This window comes from Jaculus jaculus, chromosome 10, assembly GCF_020740685.1.
Source record: "Jaculus jaculus isolate mJacJac1 chromosome 10, mJacJac1.mat.Y.cur, whole genome shotgun sequence".
Classification (NCBI taxonomy): domain Eukaryota; kingdom Metazoa; phylum Chordata; class Mammalia; order Rodentia; family Dipodidae; genus Jaculus; species Jaculus jaculus.
Window position 1 is genome coordinate 2,821,044 of NC_059111.1, and position 17,615 is coordinate 2,838,658.

The following is a 17,615-nucleotide window of genomic DNA, read 5'->3' on the forward strand; positions in this document are numbered from 1 at the left end:
GTTTCCCAAGATTTGATTTTTATTTGATATGAAATAGTCCTGTCTCCTTTCATAACTGTTCCAGCTATCCTAAAAGGAAAAAAAAGAAAAGTACTTCACACAGAAGTTAGAAAAAAAATGTTATAAAAATAGTATTTGATTTTGCTTTATGGCTTCTTAAAAATGACGATTAGGCCAATAAAAGAGAATGCATTTTCAAGATTGTTATTGTATATAATAACTTTACAGTAATACTCAGTAATAGAACAAATTCATTTCTGCAAGTTCAACTTATAATCTGTGCCTCAAAATGAGGTAGCAGGAGTAAATCTACAGATGTTCTAAAATTCTTTAAAATCATCACCTTCTCAAAACGGCATGTGCAGACTATCTGACTTTCTGGGATCTCAGCTTTCTTCCATGTAAAATAAAGAAATACTATTAGGTGGTTTCCAGGCCCAATTCCACTTCAGGATATACTGAAACTGCAGGGATCCTAATGGGCTGCAAGCCTGGTCGACAGTGTGGGAACTTGGCACGCTGGTGAGACCTCACATGATCTGGACAGCAAGGGCAGCGGGTGAAGGCAAACCATGAAACAGAACAAAGAATAGATCCCGACTTCCTGTCAGAATTGGGTTCATTCTTTCTCGCTCTCACTCCTGGTCAAGACAGTGTAATCTCATTTTTATAGCATCACCTGTCTTTCATTTTTATACCCTTAAAACAAATCTTAGGGGTTGGAGAAATTGTTCAATGGTTGAGGTGCTTGCCTGCAATATCTAATGAGTGGGGTTCAATTTCCCAGTACACATGTAAAGCCAGATGCACTAAGTGGTGCTTGCATCTAGTGTTTGCAGTAGCTAGAGGACCTGGCACACCCATTCTCTCCTCTTTCTCTCTCTCGCTCTCTCTCTCTCTCTTTCTTATCTGTCTCTCTCTCTCTTCTCTCTCCAAATAAATAAAATATATTTTAGTATTTTATTTATTTATGTGTGAGAGAGAGGCAGAGAGAGAGAGAAGCAAAAAGAGAGAGAGAGAATGGACATGTCAGAGCCTCTAGCCACTGCAAACAAACTCTAAATGCATGTGCTACCATGTGCATCTGGCTTTAGGTGGGTTCTGGGGAATCAAATCGGGGTCCTTAGGTTTTATAGGCAAGCACCTTAACTGCTTAGCCATTGCTCCAGCCCAAATAAAATATTTTAAAATTTTTGATTATAATTTTATGAAGCATTTTGGTATTTTTTCTCAAGGTATGGTCTCACTCTAGCCCAGGTTGTCCTGAAACTCACTGTATATGCTGTTCTAGACTGGCCTCAAACACACAGTGATTCTCTTACTTTTGCTTCTCCAAGTACTGGGATTAAAGTGTACCACCACACCCAGATTCATCTTAATATTTTTAAAATACATGAATGCAGAAATAAAAATAAAAATAAACACTATTTTTAATATTTTATTCATTTACTTGACAGAGACAGAGGGAGAATGGGCACTCCAGGGCCTCTAGCCACGGCAAACTCCGGATGCATGCCCCACCTTGGGCATCTGGATTTATGTGGGTACTGGGGAATCAAACCTTCATCCTTAAACTTTGCAAACAAGCACCTTAACCACTGAGCCATCTCTCCAGCCCAAGAGGCACTATTTTAAGTATACAAAAGTTATGTTAGCTGACTGATTACTATATCACTAATGTTCTGATGTTCTCAGTGAGACACAGTAAGCTCTGTGAGGCCTGGGAAAGTTTACTATTTCTAATAGACTTTTTTATATTTTAAAAATTGATAAGCAAAACCTAACCATTGCCAGGATTCTAAAACATAATGCATAGCAAGACCTACTAAGCCTGGTGTCTCTACTTTGACTAGGTATGTCATAATGTCATTCTCATCTTGTCCCACAGTATGAACCTGAGGATTTACGCTACTGAATCTCCAAATCTGGAATTTCTGAGAACCAATCATCTGAACTCCTTTAACTCCCTTTATTATTAAGTCAGGCACAACACACAATGTTACTTAAGCTACTTTGGACCCACTCTATCTTATTTACCATAGCCAGTAGATACATTATCTTATTAAATGCTCATTTCAGTCATTAACCTAGACCCATTCCAAATTTTTTTTTCATACTAAAGTTAAATATATATTTAAAGATTCAAGTTTCTTAAAAGTAATGCCTTGAGGGCTGGAGGGATGGCTTAGTGGTAAAGGTATTTGCTTGAAAAGCTAAAGGATCCAGATTCTATTCCCCAGGACCCACATTAGCCAGATGCACAAGGGGCTGCACACATCTGGAGTTCCTTTGCAGTGGCTGGAGGCCCTGGCACGCCCATTCTATCTCCCCCCACACACCCTCTTTCTCTGTCAACTAAATAAGTAAAAAGAAAATACTTTTTAAAAAAGTAATGCCTTGAGCTATAAAATCATGTAAGGAGAAAAAAGGGGAAAGGGATGACTGGCTTTAAGTAGCAGGAGTGACTAGCCTGTTTTAAGGTATGAGGGAACCAGTCTGCAAAAGAAAGCTCATCTCCATTGGAAGTGATCAGTTAGGTGAGCTTCCCTGGGAGGGCATCTGCTGGTTTTCAGCCTGAATTGGAATGTTAAGACATATTTTACTTTCCCCTCAATTCAGCTTCAACTTGCAAGTCTATTCTATAATTTACTAATGGAATCTTGCTTAATAAAATTCATCATTTTGTCAATTTTCTCTGTTCACATGAATGGTGAAGAATTGCACTAATGTATGTCAAGTGTTCTTAAATACAAAGCATATAACATAACAGAAACCGTCTTTAATATAATGTGAAGGAGCCCAGGAAGCTAATGGCTGTTGAATACCAACTATGACGAAGTTTTGGTTGCACTCAGGAACACTGCCCACGCCTCTGTACCAATGAACACTCTTTTTCTTGAAAGAAATATTTTGCATATCAAAATAACACTTCACATTTAATGGATTCTAATTTTATCTGTTATGACTAATGAATCAGAATCATCAAACGTGGCTATGTTAGATCATGATTTCCCTATTTCACAATGAGATTTGCAAGATAATAAATTGGTTTATTAAATTGTTGTGTCTCATAAGATTGGAGGTTTAAAACATTTATGCTCTGTATTAATTGCTACACATTAGTAGCAGGAGACATTCTCATGATGGTAGCATGGATCAGTTACTTCAATAAGTATCCTCTTTTTAAATTATAGATCAGGTTAAATTAACAATACAGTGACAAGGAAAAAATGGGTTTTCCATTGCTAAGAGGATAAGGATACCAATTAGGATAAGAAGGGGCAATTTAAATGTATGTGTGCTTGTCTATATGATAGAAGATTATCATTCAGTCTTCCATAGTTTGGTATCCTTGTTGTAATTTTTATCTCCCTCTCTCTCTCTCTCTCTCTCTCTCTCTCTCTCTCTCTCTCTCTCTCTCTCTCTTTCTTTTTCAAGGTTAGGTTTTGCTCTAGCCCAGGCTGACCTGGAATTGACTATGTAGTCTCAGAATGGTCTTGAAGTCATGGCAAGACGATCCTCCTACCTCTGCCTCCTGAGTGCTGGGATTAAAGGTGTGCACTACCACTCCCAGCTCTCACTTTTAAATATAAATAATTTTTATGAGATGAGAAAGGTGAACATTTGGTCTGCCATCTTTGTGTACAGTTGCTTAACCTTTCAAATATACACAATAATAGGCAGTAAGGTGAGGAAACTGTTCAGGAAAGTTATTACATCTTACAGTCCTGTTCCTGTCACAGTTTGTAATATGTTTCTAATTAGCATATGAATTGTCAGAGTATCCACTGGGATTTCTGAAGTTGTAAAATGAGTTTATTCCTGAGTCCATAAAAATTTTCTCTGCAATCAAGTTTATTGCTATTAATTCTACTATTTTTTTTCTTGGAGACCAAAGCCAAGCAAGTATAAATATATACTTCCACTCATTTTCCATGGTAATTACTTTCAATGTCATCCACACAATACTTTCCTTGATGTCTCATTTATACTTAAAATTCATTATCATACCACTTTCAGGTGTTGACTGCTCATAATGCAATGGCACAGAATATTTACACATAAAATCTCATTCAATTCTAACCACACCAGCCCTAGATGAACTCCTAACTCTCACAATTATCAGCCCCTTGACAGATGAGGTAATTGAGTCTTTAAGAAACTACTAATTGCTCTACGAGATAAATTAGTTAAATAGCAGAGGAGAAATCAGATCTCTGCCTTTTGGATGGTACAAAGGTGTAGTCATGGGAACTAACTACTGTTGGTAGAAGAAATAGATAAAAGTGTGTTTAACTATGGAAAATCAACTCCTGGCAAATATATATGTAGTGAAAACTTCATAGCTAGCCCCAACGACAGCATTGAATGAAAGTAACACTGCAAAAAGTCACTACTATGGGGTTGGGGTTGTTTATGACCTCTTAAAATCTATACACTTAAAAGTTAACTAATGGTAACTCAGTACTTTTAGAAAGACTATGTTATCAAAAAAAATGTGGTGACTCTTGTCAGGAAGCAATGATGTCATTTTTTCATCTGGTGTATATCATTTATGGTTATGCATTTTTCTTCCTTTTTGTCAGAAAGTAGGAAGGGGTAATATATATTATTGTGGAAACTGATAGTTTGCCTATGTCACCAGGTTATAATTTGGCCTCTAGAGATACTAAAGGCATGTGGGAGGGAATAGATATGACTTCACGGACAAAACTCATGTGGTTTGGTGGTGAAGACATGCTAGGTGAGATTAGCATCTCTGCACCCGCCCTGCCAATGGGAGGATGTGCTATTCCAGCCATGCTGCCCCCACTAGAGAGGACTTACCCTTTGGAACTATAAACTAAAACAAACCCTGTCCCTCCAGAAAGAGACAAAGGAGAGATTCTAGGTGAGAGAGATTCAGGAGAGGAGAAATCTTTCTTCCTTTGACTTTCTGAGCTCTTGCTGTAGTTCCTCTAAGAAGGCTGAGTGACAAGAGAAAAGTGCACAGAGTTATTAGTGTAAGTTCTCTGTGGCTTGGAAGCATTCATCATGAAAGGAAGGTCTGAAGAAGACATTAAATCTGAGTGTTTTGATGCAAGAGGTGACGAGCAGAGAGTCAGGGAAGCATGTGAGGCCGTCTCAGTACAGTGCCAGTGTGGTCAAGGAGAAAGGGCGAGCTCACTCTCTTTGATTTCTCTTGACTCCTGAGTCCTCAGAGACTATGATGCTTCTTCTTCTCTCCGGGTGAGGGCTCACTCTTCTCCCTGCACAAAGGGAGTCCTGAAAGTCCTTCCTGAACATACACGTTTTCAAATTCCCTCACTAAAATATTAATATCCCAGGTATCAGAGTAGCATAACTTGAAGCCTATCAAAAGAGATATATTGTAATGCTAGACAAAAATTGCTGAGAGAAGAATATTCCTGTGGGGTTTTTGTTGTTGTTGTTGTTGTTTGTTTGTTTATTTTTTCGAGGTAGGTTCTCACTCTAGCTCAGGCTGAACTGAAATTCACTGTGTAGTCTCAGGGTAGCCTCAAACTCATGGAGATCCTCCTATCTCTGCCTCCAAAGTGCTGGGATTAAATAAAGACATGTGACACCATGCCTGGCTTAGTCCTGTAGTTTTCATCAGTTCTAAAATCTCAAGAAAATGTCAATAAAAAGTAATAGAAAGTTAGATCCTGTGCAAGAATCAAATGGCATTCAGCACAAAATACTCTTCAGAAGTTCAGTGAGCCGACACCTTTCTTTGCTCTTAAGCTCCAAAGATACCTCGTTATAGCTAATTCTTTCTGAGTGCATCAGAAGAGTTTAGAGAAAGGGATAATTGGAATGTGTTCTTGAGGAATAAATGGTGTAAGGATTAACAAGAAACTGAGAGGAATCTGGAGAAATGGGTCAGTGGTTAACATAACTGCTGCACAAGCATAAGGATCTAAGTTCAGATCCCCAAACCACTAAAGCTGGATACAGTAGCACCAGGCTATGTAATGCCCATGTTGCTATAGCAGCATGGGAGGCAGAGATGGAAGAATGCCCAGAAGCTCCCAGACCAACTAGCCTGGGATATATACCAATAACCAATCAGAGACCCTGCCTCAAACAAGGTGAACGGTGAGGACCGACTGCTGAGGTTGACTTCTGACCTCCACACACAACCTGCACTCATGTACACATGCATACACATTATATGCACACGAAGGAAGGAAGGGAGGGAGGGAGAAATAGGGGAAGAAGAAGGGGAGACAAAGAGGAGAAAGGAAAGGGGAAAGGGGAAAGGAAGGGAAATGAGATTGAGAGAGATGAGGAGGGACAGAAAGGATCAGAAGATGTGAGCTCACAGGCGTATCTTAACAAGAACTCAAAAGTGGCATGGTGGCTAGCAGATGGCAAATTCAGTGTCAGGAAACGGAGTTGAACGAGTGACTTTTGGGCTCAGCAAACAGGATAGTCATACAAAAGACTTGAAAGGGTTATAAACTAATGAGCATCACCCGCCATTGGTGGTTTGAAGGAAGTGGTTTGGAACCTCATGGTTTGTGTTTATGGAAGATGAGTCCTCTGGTAATACAGCAGACACATGAGGAGGGGACAAAGAGATAAGCTGACAGGCTAATGCCATTCCTTAAAAGCCTGAGTTGAGAATGTGGCATTGGAAGAGATAGGAAGAGTCCTTGGGCACCGCCAAGTAAGAATGCACAAGAGAGGGAAAGGGAAAGACAACATCTTAGAATGCTTGAGGCATGAAAGCTGACCAGGCTCCACTGGGGGAAGGACAGGAATAGCAGGAAGGACATGGCAGGGGGCCGGAATGCGGGGAAAGAGGGTCAACAGAAATAAAGTATGCATAAAAATGCTGCAGTGACACCCAAAATTGTGTTTGCTGATTGAAAAAGTAAATAGAAGGAGGAAGGGAGGAGGAGGAAGCCATGGGTTGTGGCAGAGGTGGGTAACTATAGTAGCTCTCAGTTCACGGGTATCTTAGTAGCCTTACTTGTTGCTGTGACAAAATACTTAACTAAAGCAATCAAGGAAGGATCTATTTCGCCTCACAATTCAAGGTTAGGTGGGAAAGTCGTGGGTGCCGGAGCATGAGACAGATGGTCACATTACATCCACAGTCAGGAAGCGGAGACATGAACACTGGTGCTCAGCTCATCTTCTCCTTTTTATCCAGTCTAGGGCCCCAGCCCAGCGGCTGGTGCTGCCCACAGTTAGGGTAGATGATCCTCCTCAATTATCCTCTCTGGAAACACCCACAGACACTCTCAGAAGTATATTCCTAGGCTATCCCAAATGCAGCAAAAGTACCAAAGAAAGGTAGTAAAATAAAATATAAAAATATGGACTTCATAAGAACCTGCATTAAATTAAATAGACTTTGCAGTTCCTCACTGTAGGCTGTTTTTATACCAATAGGTAATATTAAGCCCATCCCAAACTGAAACAATATTATCACCTGTACATACATGAACACATGTACATACACGTGCACATACTAAAACAAAACAACACATTGCCATTGATTTATTCTATGGTCTAGTTTACTTTTTTGTTTAATCACCTTTTCTTTGAGGTGCTGATGATGGAGCCCAAGGGCTTGTACCTATCATGCATATATTACCACGGGTTACATCCCCAGCCCCAGCCTGCATTTCTTAATCTGCAATGTTCCTAAGTCTTAGGTGAATGTTTCCATAGTTACCTTTATGTCTTCTCTAAATATATATTTTAAACCCTTCCTATTAAATACCATTACCCCTTCACCATGGAATTTTCTAGGCTCCCATCCTAAGTAGCTTCCTCAGTGGCAAAGTGGGGATAGCAAAAACAAATAAAGATTTGGTGAGAAAGAAATATTACTCATTTCTAAAAGAACTTACAAAGATGATAAAGCTCCCATTGATTTTATTTCAAAATAGAATTTGAAATATGTTCACAATTACAACAGTAATCAGCATCACCTGGCTCTATAAAGGAGAGAATAAAAGTTCTAATGCTTATGCATCGTTTTATGAAGAAAAACAAATAAAATCTAAGTGCAAGATTTTTTCTTTGAGTTTCTTTCCAGATTATGATCATCTGGTTTCCCTTTCATTTGGGTTTACCAATTACTATTTGGCAAAATAACTCTCAGTGAAAAAATGAAAGAATACAAAGTTAAAATAATTTTTGCCTGCACATGTGACTATAGAAATTGACTTAATAGTGTTGACTTTTATGTTGCAATTTTATGCACTATCAGAACATATGATATAAATGAATCTGTAATTTGCTCATTCTTCCCAGCAAACATTTATTCGTGTCAATTCAAGCTGTTCTACCTTGTTTTCTTTAATAGTTGCATGGTATTTCACCAAGTCATATGACACCATAGGAAGGACCCAGAATGCAGAAAAAGAGCTGCATCAAAGCAGACATTGATACTCGTAAGAAGAAACAGGAGACAAAGGGACCAGACCCCCAAATGCCCAGTATTCATCACTTCTGCGGCCTCTAGCCTTTATTCTCAGTTTAGTTGGAAATTTTTTGTGAGATAAGGTGAATGGCTCTTTTTTGAGGTTTGTTAAACTTCTGTTTCTTTTCTAATTTTCCCTTAACCTCTTCTGTAGCATTCATCTTTTTTTCTTATAGATGGATAGCACTTCTTTCCGTAACAATACCATCTCCTTGCCTTTGTACAGGTTGTGTGGAATTTTCCTGTGTGTTTTTTTTTCATTTTCCATGGTGATTTTATTTTTGGCTGAGCTTTTGGCATGTTACAGATTCAGTAGTCTCCTTGAGATGCCGAGGACAGTTTTCTGAGAATGAAAATGAGACCCAACAGTTCTTATCTATCTGTGAAAACCTGAGAACAAAATCTTATGTGTAATTTGAAGTTATCTGACTAAAACTTCCAGATTAAAGAAAATATTTTAGAAGTCACTGGAAGTTTTTTCTTGTGATAATTGGAACCTTTAACTGGAGTAAAAGCAGTTTCTGTCTTCAACAGTTAATCTTTATCTTTCTTCAAACATGCATATGAATCTTCCTTCCTTCAGCTAATCACTAAATGACTATAGTGGCTTATTCTTACACACTTTTCTTTATTGTGTTCCATCATCCACACACAAAATGTGCCCATTTTGATAGTAGCCACGTTTCATGATACCACATCATCTTAAGAGTAGAAAATAGGGCTGAAGAGATGGCTTAACAGTTAAGGTTGACTGCAGCTGTAAGGATCCAGGTTCAACTCCCCAAAACCTATGTGAGCCAGGTGCACAAAGTAATGCATGCGCACAAGATCACACATGCACACAAGGTGGCGCATTGCCTCTGGAGTTCAATTGCAGTGGCTAATGCCCTGGCATGCCAATTCTCCCCCCACCCTCTCTCTCTCATAAAAATAGAGTAGAAAATAGAACCAGAAGGGTGCCCCCAACGATGCCTAACCCTACCTGCTCACACCCTCTAGCAGTCCTCAAGGTCCTCAGTCACTGTGATGGACCTCATTCTCATTCTTCCTCCCTGTTCCTGTCCTATTAGCTTGGATCCCAGTGAATGCCATCACTTAGAGCTTTCTCCTATTTTCCATCTGTGCCTGGGCCTGACAGCAAAGATTCCAAACCCTTCACTGCAGAAATTAGTCCTGGGCCTGCTGCAAACTATCACTGTCACAGACAGGAGAGGCAATAGCAATTCATTACCATTGTCTTTCCAAAACTTGACCCAACAACAGCTATTTTGTTTCCTTCTCCATTGTGTCTTTTCACTCTGTAGTTGGCTTTAGAAGACCTGTCATGATGCTTGATAGTTGAAAATATTTTTATTAGTGTGTATGAATTTTGTATATTAAGAGATTTCATTGTGAGATTTCCACATATGAATTGAATGTACTTGCACTATTACCCCTCTATTACTGTTCTCTCCCTTCCTCCTCCCTTGCCCCTTTTCCCTTCTCCTTTTGTATCCCTAGCAGTGCTTCAGAGCCCCTTTCAGTTGTGTGCAATTTGTTTGCTTTTTGATGTGGAACGTTACACAGTAGCCCAGTCCAGGCTCATACTTGGAGCAGTCCTGCTGTTGTGACCTCTGGAGTGCCAAGATTATGAGTGTGAAAAGCACCCCAACAAGTTTCATGCACTCTTATTTTTCCCCAGCTTCCATGTATGGGAGGAAGCATGCCACCTGTGGTTGTGGAAATGGTTATTTCACTTAACATGATGAGCCCCATGGTCATGCATCTTTCTGTCAGTGCCCTAAGTGCATTCGTCTCTGTGGCTGAGCCAGGCTCCACTGGGCACATCTTCCATGTTTCTGTCCACTCATCTGTTACCACCAAGGCCACCGTAAATAACTCCACATGAAGCAAGGGCATGCAGCTGTTCCTATAACGAACTGACATAGTCTTTTACATAAATACGCATGGGTTGTCTAGCTGGATCAGAAAGGAGTACTGTTTTTAACTTCTTGCATTAATTTTTTTTTCATTTTTATTTATTTATTTATTTGAGAGTGACAGACACAGAGAGAAAGACAAATAGAGGAAGAGAGAGAAAATAGGCACGCCAGGGCTTCCAGCCTCTGCAAACAAACTCCAGACGCGTGCGCCCCCTTGTGCATCTGGCTAACGTGGGACTTGGGGAACCGAGCCTCGAACCGGGGTCCTTAGGCTTCACAGGCAAGCGCTTAACCGCTAAGCCATCTCTCCAGCCCCTTGCATTAATATTTTAAGTTAGTCTACAAGAAAGGGGATCACTATGCTATATTCATACATCTGTGTCATTATAAAATTTGTCCCCTTTCTCTATTGCCCTTCCAGATGCTGCTTTCTGGCTAGGACCCTTTCTTCCCCCACTGTCTTCTACCTTCTCTTTACATATCACATGCAACCCATCCTCCTTTCTTTTTCCCCTCCCTTAAGATCTCTTCATCCCCTCTCCTGATCCTCTTTCATAACTTACACACATATATAATTTTAAATTTGCACGTGCACAATGGAATTTTATACAGCTATGAAGAAAATGAAATCTTGACATTTGCAGGAAAAATGGACATAACTGGAAATCAGTGTTAGGCTAAATAAGCCAGACTCAGAAAAACATACCATGTTTTCCATTTCAGAACCTAGATTTTAAATTATATTTTTAATTTCTTGAGGAATCTCTGTGCTTATTCCCATTATGGCTGGAATAATTTACGTTTCTACTTAACACACTAGTAGCATATCAGCACCCCTTCCCCATCATGAGTGTTTTTCTCATTTATTTTCTGTATGACAGCTATTTTGAGTATAGTACAATGGTATCCATTCAGACTGTACTACAATGATAACCATTCTGACTGCACTACAATGTTATCTATTCAGACTGTACTAAAATGATATCTATTCTGACTGCAGTACACTGATATCCATTTGAACTGTACTACAAAGATATTCATTCTGACTGTACTACAGTGATATCCATTTTGACTGTACTACAATGATATCCATTCTGGCTGTACTACAGTGATATCCATTTCGACTACAGTACAGTGATATCCATTCTAACTTTATTACAATGATATCCATTTTGACTATACTACAGTGATATCCATTCTGACTGCAGTACATTGAAACCTCAATGTCATTTGTTTTTATATTTCAATGTCATTTTGATTGACATTTCCCTGACAGCAAAGCATGGTGATTTTTTTTAATATATTTGACAATTCCTACCTTTTCATTTGAAGAAATGTTTGTTCAGCTAATTTGCCAATTAATTCATTAGATCACTTACTCTTTCATTGTTCAATATGCTAAGTGGCCATGTGCATGCTTTTTTATTTTCAGTACTCTTCTATCACTGCCTTCAGGAAGCTGGAGACTCTTATTTAGCAGTATGTAATCTGCTCTTGGCAGAGCACCTGAAACACAGTAGGGGTTTGGTTAAGAGCTACTTATGCTTTAAATAATTTATTTTATTTGAGAGAGAGAGAGTAAGTATGGGTGTGCCAGGGCCTCCTGCCACTGCAAATGAACTGCAGATACATGTGCCAGTTTTGTGCCTGGCTTTATATGAGTTACTGGGAAATTGAGCCCAGGCTACCAGGCTTTGCAAGCAAGTGCCTTTAACCACTGAGTAATCCCTCCAGCCCAAGAGGAGCTACTCATTAAAAGAATTTTTATGATTTATTTTATGATTTATGCAATGAAAATTTTCTGGGGGGCTGGAGAGATGGCTTAGCGGTTAAGCGCTTGCCTGTGAAGCATAAGGACCCCGGTTCGAGGCTCGATTCCCCAGGACCCACGTTAGCCAGATGCACAAGGGGGCGCACGCATCTGGAATTCGTCTGCATTGGCTGGAAGCCCTGGCACACCCATTCTCTCTCTCTGCCTCGTTCTCTGTCTGTCGCTCTCAAATAAATAAATAAAAATAAACCAAAAAATTTTGAAAAAAGAAAATAAATTTTTCTGGATTTTTTGTAAAATAGATAAGGCACCACAATTTTGGTTAAAGCCTTATGTGCACATATGCTTCTTTGAATTCAGTTGTCTTTGTCCCTCACCCAAATATGGCTGGCTGTTAACATGATTTTGATGTTTTTATCCTCATGGATCTCTTTATGCCTTTTATAGCATATGCATGCATCTGTTAGAAAAGCAAGTCAGATGTGCACCCATACCCTTCCCTCGGGACACTGGCAAACCTGGAAGCAGACTGATGGAGAGCTGGAGCAGGGGCAGAAAAGCAGCTAAAACTCGAGCCTCTGAGACAAGAACAGGAGGGTAATTGAGAAACAGAGCCCACACTGTACTGAGTTTTGGGGAAAGAAAAAGTAGCCCAGACAGACAACTGGAGGTGCTGAGATCTAATTCCTAGGAGAAGCAAGAGTAGATTACTAAACTGCTTTGAATGTGTTCAGTCCATCACTGAGTTAAACTCCTCTCTCCAGCCATCATTAACACCATTACTACAAGAAAAATCCTTCTTCGAAGAATTCTAAGACTGTCTGGAAATTCAGATGATATATCCCCCTTTTCATATGCAAAGTGCCTTTCATGGAATAAAAAATAACTAGGCTTTATAAGAGTTTAATTGAATAGAATTTAGAAGCTCAGATGTTGTAATAACTGTGATAATATATATAAGAAGTCAAGTAACAAAATGAAGAAACTCTGTAGTGGATTGAAATCTACTAAAAGGATAAAATGGAAATATCAGAAACAAAAATTACAATCAATTAAATTGCAAACTCAACATACAGTAAGTTAGATATAACTCAGAACTATCATGTGGGGCTAGAGTGATTGCTTAGTGGTTAAGGCGCTCACCTACAAAGCCTAAGGACGCAGGCTTGATTCTCCAATACCCACATAAACCAGATGCACAAGGTGGCACATGTGTCTGGATTTCACTTGCAGTGGCTGGAGGCCCCGGCATGCCCATTCTTCCTCCCTCCCCCCCCATCTCTCTCCTTCTCTCAAATAAAAATAAATAAACTGTGAGATAAGAAATGGAAAATAGGGCTAGAAGGATGGCTTAGCAGTTAAAGCATTTGCTTGCAAAGCCAAAGGACCCAGGTCACATTCCCCAGGACTCACATTAGCCAGATGTACAAGGGAGCGCAAGCATCTGGGGTTCATTTGCAGTGGCTGGAGGCCTTGGCGTGCCCATTCTCTTCTCTGTCTCTCTGTCTGTATCTCTCTCTCTCTCTCCCTCTTTCTCTGTCAAATAAATAAATAAATAAAATATTTTTTAAAAAGGAATGGAAAATAAATGATATAATATCTGTTTTAATTAACTAATTAGTGAGTTACAAAGTAAACCTCAAGTAGTCTGAAATCAGTCTAATGAAGGCAGAGAATAGCAACCTAAGGATAGTTAAGAATTCTCTAAGTAGTTATAGAACTGAAGAACAAAATTCATAAAAGATTTTGATGGAGTTAACAATGAAAATACATCATTTCAAAGGGTGTAGCTAAGAAATTCCTAAATAAAATCATACTCTAAAATACAAATGTTAGGAAGGAATAAGTGCCAACAAGCTAGTAATTACCTAATAACCTTTCTTTTTTTAAAACATATTTTATTTATTTATTTGAGAGAGACAGAGGCAGACAGAATAGGCATGCCAAGAGCCTCTAGCCACTGTAAAAAAAAAAAAAAATCTCAAGATGCATGTGCCACCTGTACATCTGTCATTACGTGAGTACTGGGGAATCAAACCCAGGTCCTCAGCCTTTGCAGACAAGCATCTTAACCACTGAGCCATCTCTCCAGCCCCTAAGCCTCTTTCTTAAGGAGATAAAAAAAATATTTTAAAGCCAAAGGAAGGAGTAGTGAGTGCAGAGAACTTAATGAGCTAATCGTCCCTTAGTTACTAAAGTGAAGATAGTGAATGGCTGTGTCACCCTCACTTTCTTCACGGTCCTTTATCTGACTACCTGCAGCTCCTGCTGAACAGTAAAATGGTTTCTGTTCCTAAACGTTGACCCTTTCAATGGTGGATGATAAAGGGGCGCAGATGATAGACATGGGTCCACCTTTTCTTCTTTTAGCACAATCGCCCACATTAAGGCATCCATTTTCCTGCGGTGTGCCATTCCACTTTATAGTTTGATCACCAGATTTCCTCTCATCTGGCAGAATATTGGCCATTTTTGATCACTGTGAAATAAGCTGCTATAAAAATTAATGTTCAGTGTTTCATATGAACTTACATTTCCTGGGCATGAACATCTAAGGGTGAAACTGCTATAAGTATGGATTTTTAGCTTGGTGAGAAATGGCCAGAGTGTGTTCCACCATGACACCAAAGGAACACTGTGCCGCTTCAGAAGCAGGGTGCTCCTGCCCGGTGTGACATGTCCTGAGAGCCACCTGCGTCAGCGCTGACAAACACCACACTTCTGCTTTAGATTTTAGGTTTGGGATTACAGATATTCTAATAGACAGGTAACGTTATTATATGGTAATTTTAATGGACATAGACGTAATTACTAATGAGGTTAAAGATATTTTCATGTACTTAATAGCTATTGAGCTTTATTTTTTCTAAAGGATTGTCTGAAGTAGTAATCCTCCTGCCTCAGCTCCCAAGAGCTATAATTCCAGCCTTGTGCCACCACAACTATCACTTGCCAAGTAGCATTTTAACCATTCTTGATATAAGTTATCATGGTGCCGACAAACACTCCCTTAACTGTTCCCTGACCATCTTGATGCCTCTTATTCCTGTCTCTTGACTTTTGGCAGGATTCAGGGTCTCCAATGGCATCTAATAGAAATATTGACAGTAAATATCATTTCCTTAATCTTGAGCTTAATATGCAATCACTAATTATGAGGCTAGAAGTAAAGATTTCTGTTGTTGTTATTTGAGACTTTTAATTTTCTAAGACAGGTTTCTCTTTTAGGCCAAGGTGCCTTGAAGTTGCAGCCCAGGCTGGTCTACAACTCTTTATCCTCCTGTCTCTGCCTTCTATGTGGTAGTGTGAATGCATGTCTCCCATAGACTCATGCATTTTTTATTAAAGTTTGAAACTTGGATTTCCAGCAACCTGACTAGAGGAGGTGTCACTGGGGAGAGGGGCATGGGTCCCAGGGTCCAGCCCTAGGGTGTGTTTGGGAGGGCAAATCTGATTTCCAGCCCAAAGGTGTTCTGAGTTCTGGCAGGGTCCTTGCTTCTTGCTGCCTGTGTGTGCCTATTGTTTTAATTCTCCATGGGCTGCTTGGTGGTCTCTCTCTGCTAGGATGTGTGGAAGCAGCATCTCCCACCACTGATGGAACTGCCCCTGGATCTGTCAGCTTGGAATGAGCCCCTTCCTCCCCTAAGATGTGCCTGGTTTAGTTGTTCATCCCTGCAACACGAGGCTGTCTGCAACATACAAGTTCTCTCTGCTTAGGCAAGGTGCCCGGAAATTGCTTTGTAGCCCAGGCTGGTGTACAGCTGCGTCTTCTGTCTCTGCCTCCCAAGTTCAGGGCTACAGGCCTATGTCATCATGCCACCTAGCAACAGAATTTTGTGTATTCTCTTTCTGAGGAGAATGTTCACCTTAGTTTTCAGAAATTTTTAAATTTTTTTTTGTTCATTTTTTATTTATTTATTTGAGAGCGACAGACACAGGGAGAAAGATAGAGGGAGATAGAATGGGCGCGCCAGGGCTTCCAGCCACTGCAAACGAACTCCAGACGCGTACGCCCCCTTGTGCATCTGGCTAACGTGGGACCTGGGGAACCGAGCCTTGAACCGGGGTCCTTAGGCTTCACAGGCAAGCGCTTAACCACTAAGCCATCTCTCCAGCCCTTTTTTTTTTTAATTTTTTTTTTTAGAAATTTTTAAATATACTATGAAAAAAAAATGTTGAAGCTTAGCACATATGTTTTCTGTATCTATTTAATCATAAATTTCCCCCTTTAATCTTTTTTATTTATATTTATTTTATTTTATTATTTTTACTTTTTTTTGAGTCAGCCCAAAAGACTAGCCTTTTTTTTTTAATGCAAGACAGTAAGAGTGAGAGAGAGAAACAGAGAGAGAAAATTAGTGCACCAGGGCCTCCAGCTACTCCAGACACGTGTGCCACCTAGTGTATGTGTGACCTTGCACACTTGCATCACCTTATGTCTGGTTTATGTGGGACCTGAAGAGACAAACATGGGTCCTTAGGCTTCTCAGGCAAGTACCTTAACTGCCAAGCCATCTTTTTATTTTTTTGAGGTAAGATCTCACTCTAGTTCAGGCTGACCTGAGCTATGTAGTTATAGGCTGGCCTCGAACTCAGAGCAATCCTCCTACCTTGGCCTCCCAAGTGCAGGGATTAATGTCAAGCACCACCCATGCTTGGCCTGCTTATTTTTATTTTATTTTGTAGTTTGGAGACAAAGTCTCATGTATCCCAGGCTGGCCTCAGACTTTCTATGTAGCTGAGGATGACCTTGAACTTTCTATGGCCCTGTCTCTACCCCCTAGGTCTAAGATAACAGGTGTACACAGTACCCAGTTTTATGTGATTCTGGATATGGATGGGACCCAGGAGCTCATACATATTAAAGAAGCACTATCTCAACTAAGCTGCATCCCCAGGTCCCTCTCAGATCTATTGACGTGTTAAATTACATTAATTCATGTTTTATTTTGATTTTATTGATTGTTTTGCAAGCAGAGAGAAATAGAGATAAGAGAGACAGACAGAGAGAATGGGTTCACCGTGGTCTCTAGCTGCTACAAATGAATTCCAAATTCATGTGCTATTTTGTACATCTGGCTTTACATGGGTACTGGGGAATCAAACCTTTGTCCTTTGGCTTTGCAGGCAAGCATCTTAACCTCTAACCCAAATCTCCAGCCCATTAATTTATTTTTAAATGTTGAAATAACTTTGCAGTTCAGGGCACACCTCTGTTGCTAATGATGCATTATCCTTTTTATATAAGATTAAATTTGTTTTTGTTGGAAATATCTTTATTGACATAGATGAGAGATAGTATTCTACAGTTTTCTTTTTACAAGGGTGCTATGAAGTGAATTGATGTACTCTTACTTTATTTTTGACTCAAAGAAATTAAAATAATTATCTATTTTCTCTATTATGAGCTCAAAATAGCCAGTATATCTTTTTCAATTTTACTGTTGTGTATTTACAACAAAAATTAATATAGTGAAAA

At 39.6% G+C, this 17,615-nt stretch overlaps 1 protein-coding gene across 2 annotated transcripts in view; it reads left to right on the plus strand.

Moving 5' to 3' along the window:
* Positions 1–17,615, plus strand: part of Unc13c (unc-13 homolog C) — a 583,772-nt gene that overhangs the window by 409,306 nt on the left and 156,851 nt on the right. The window lies entirely within an intron of this gene.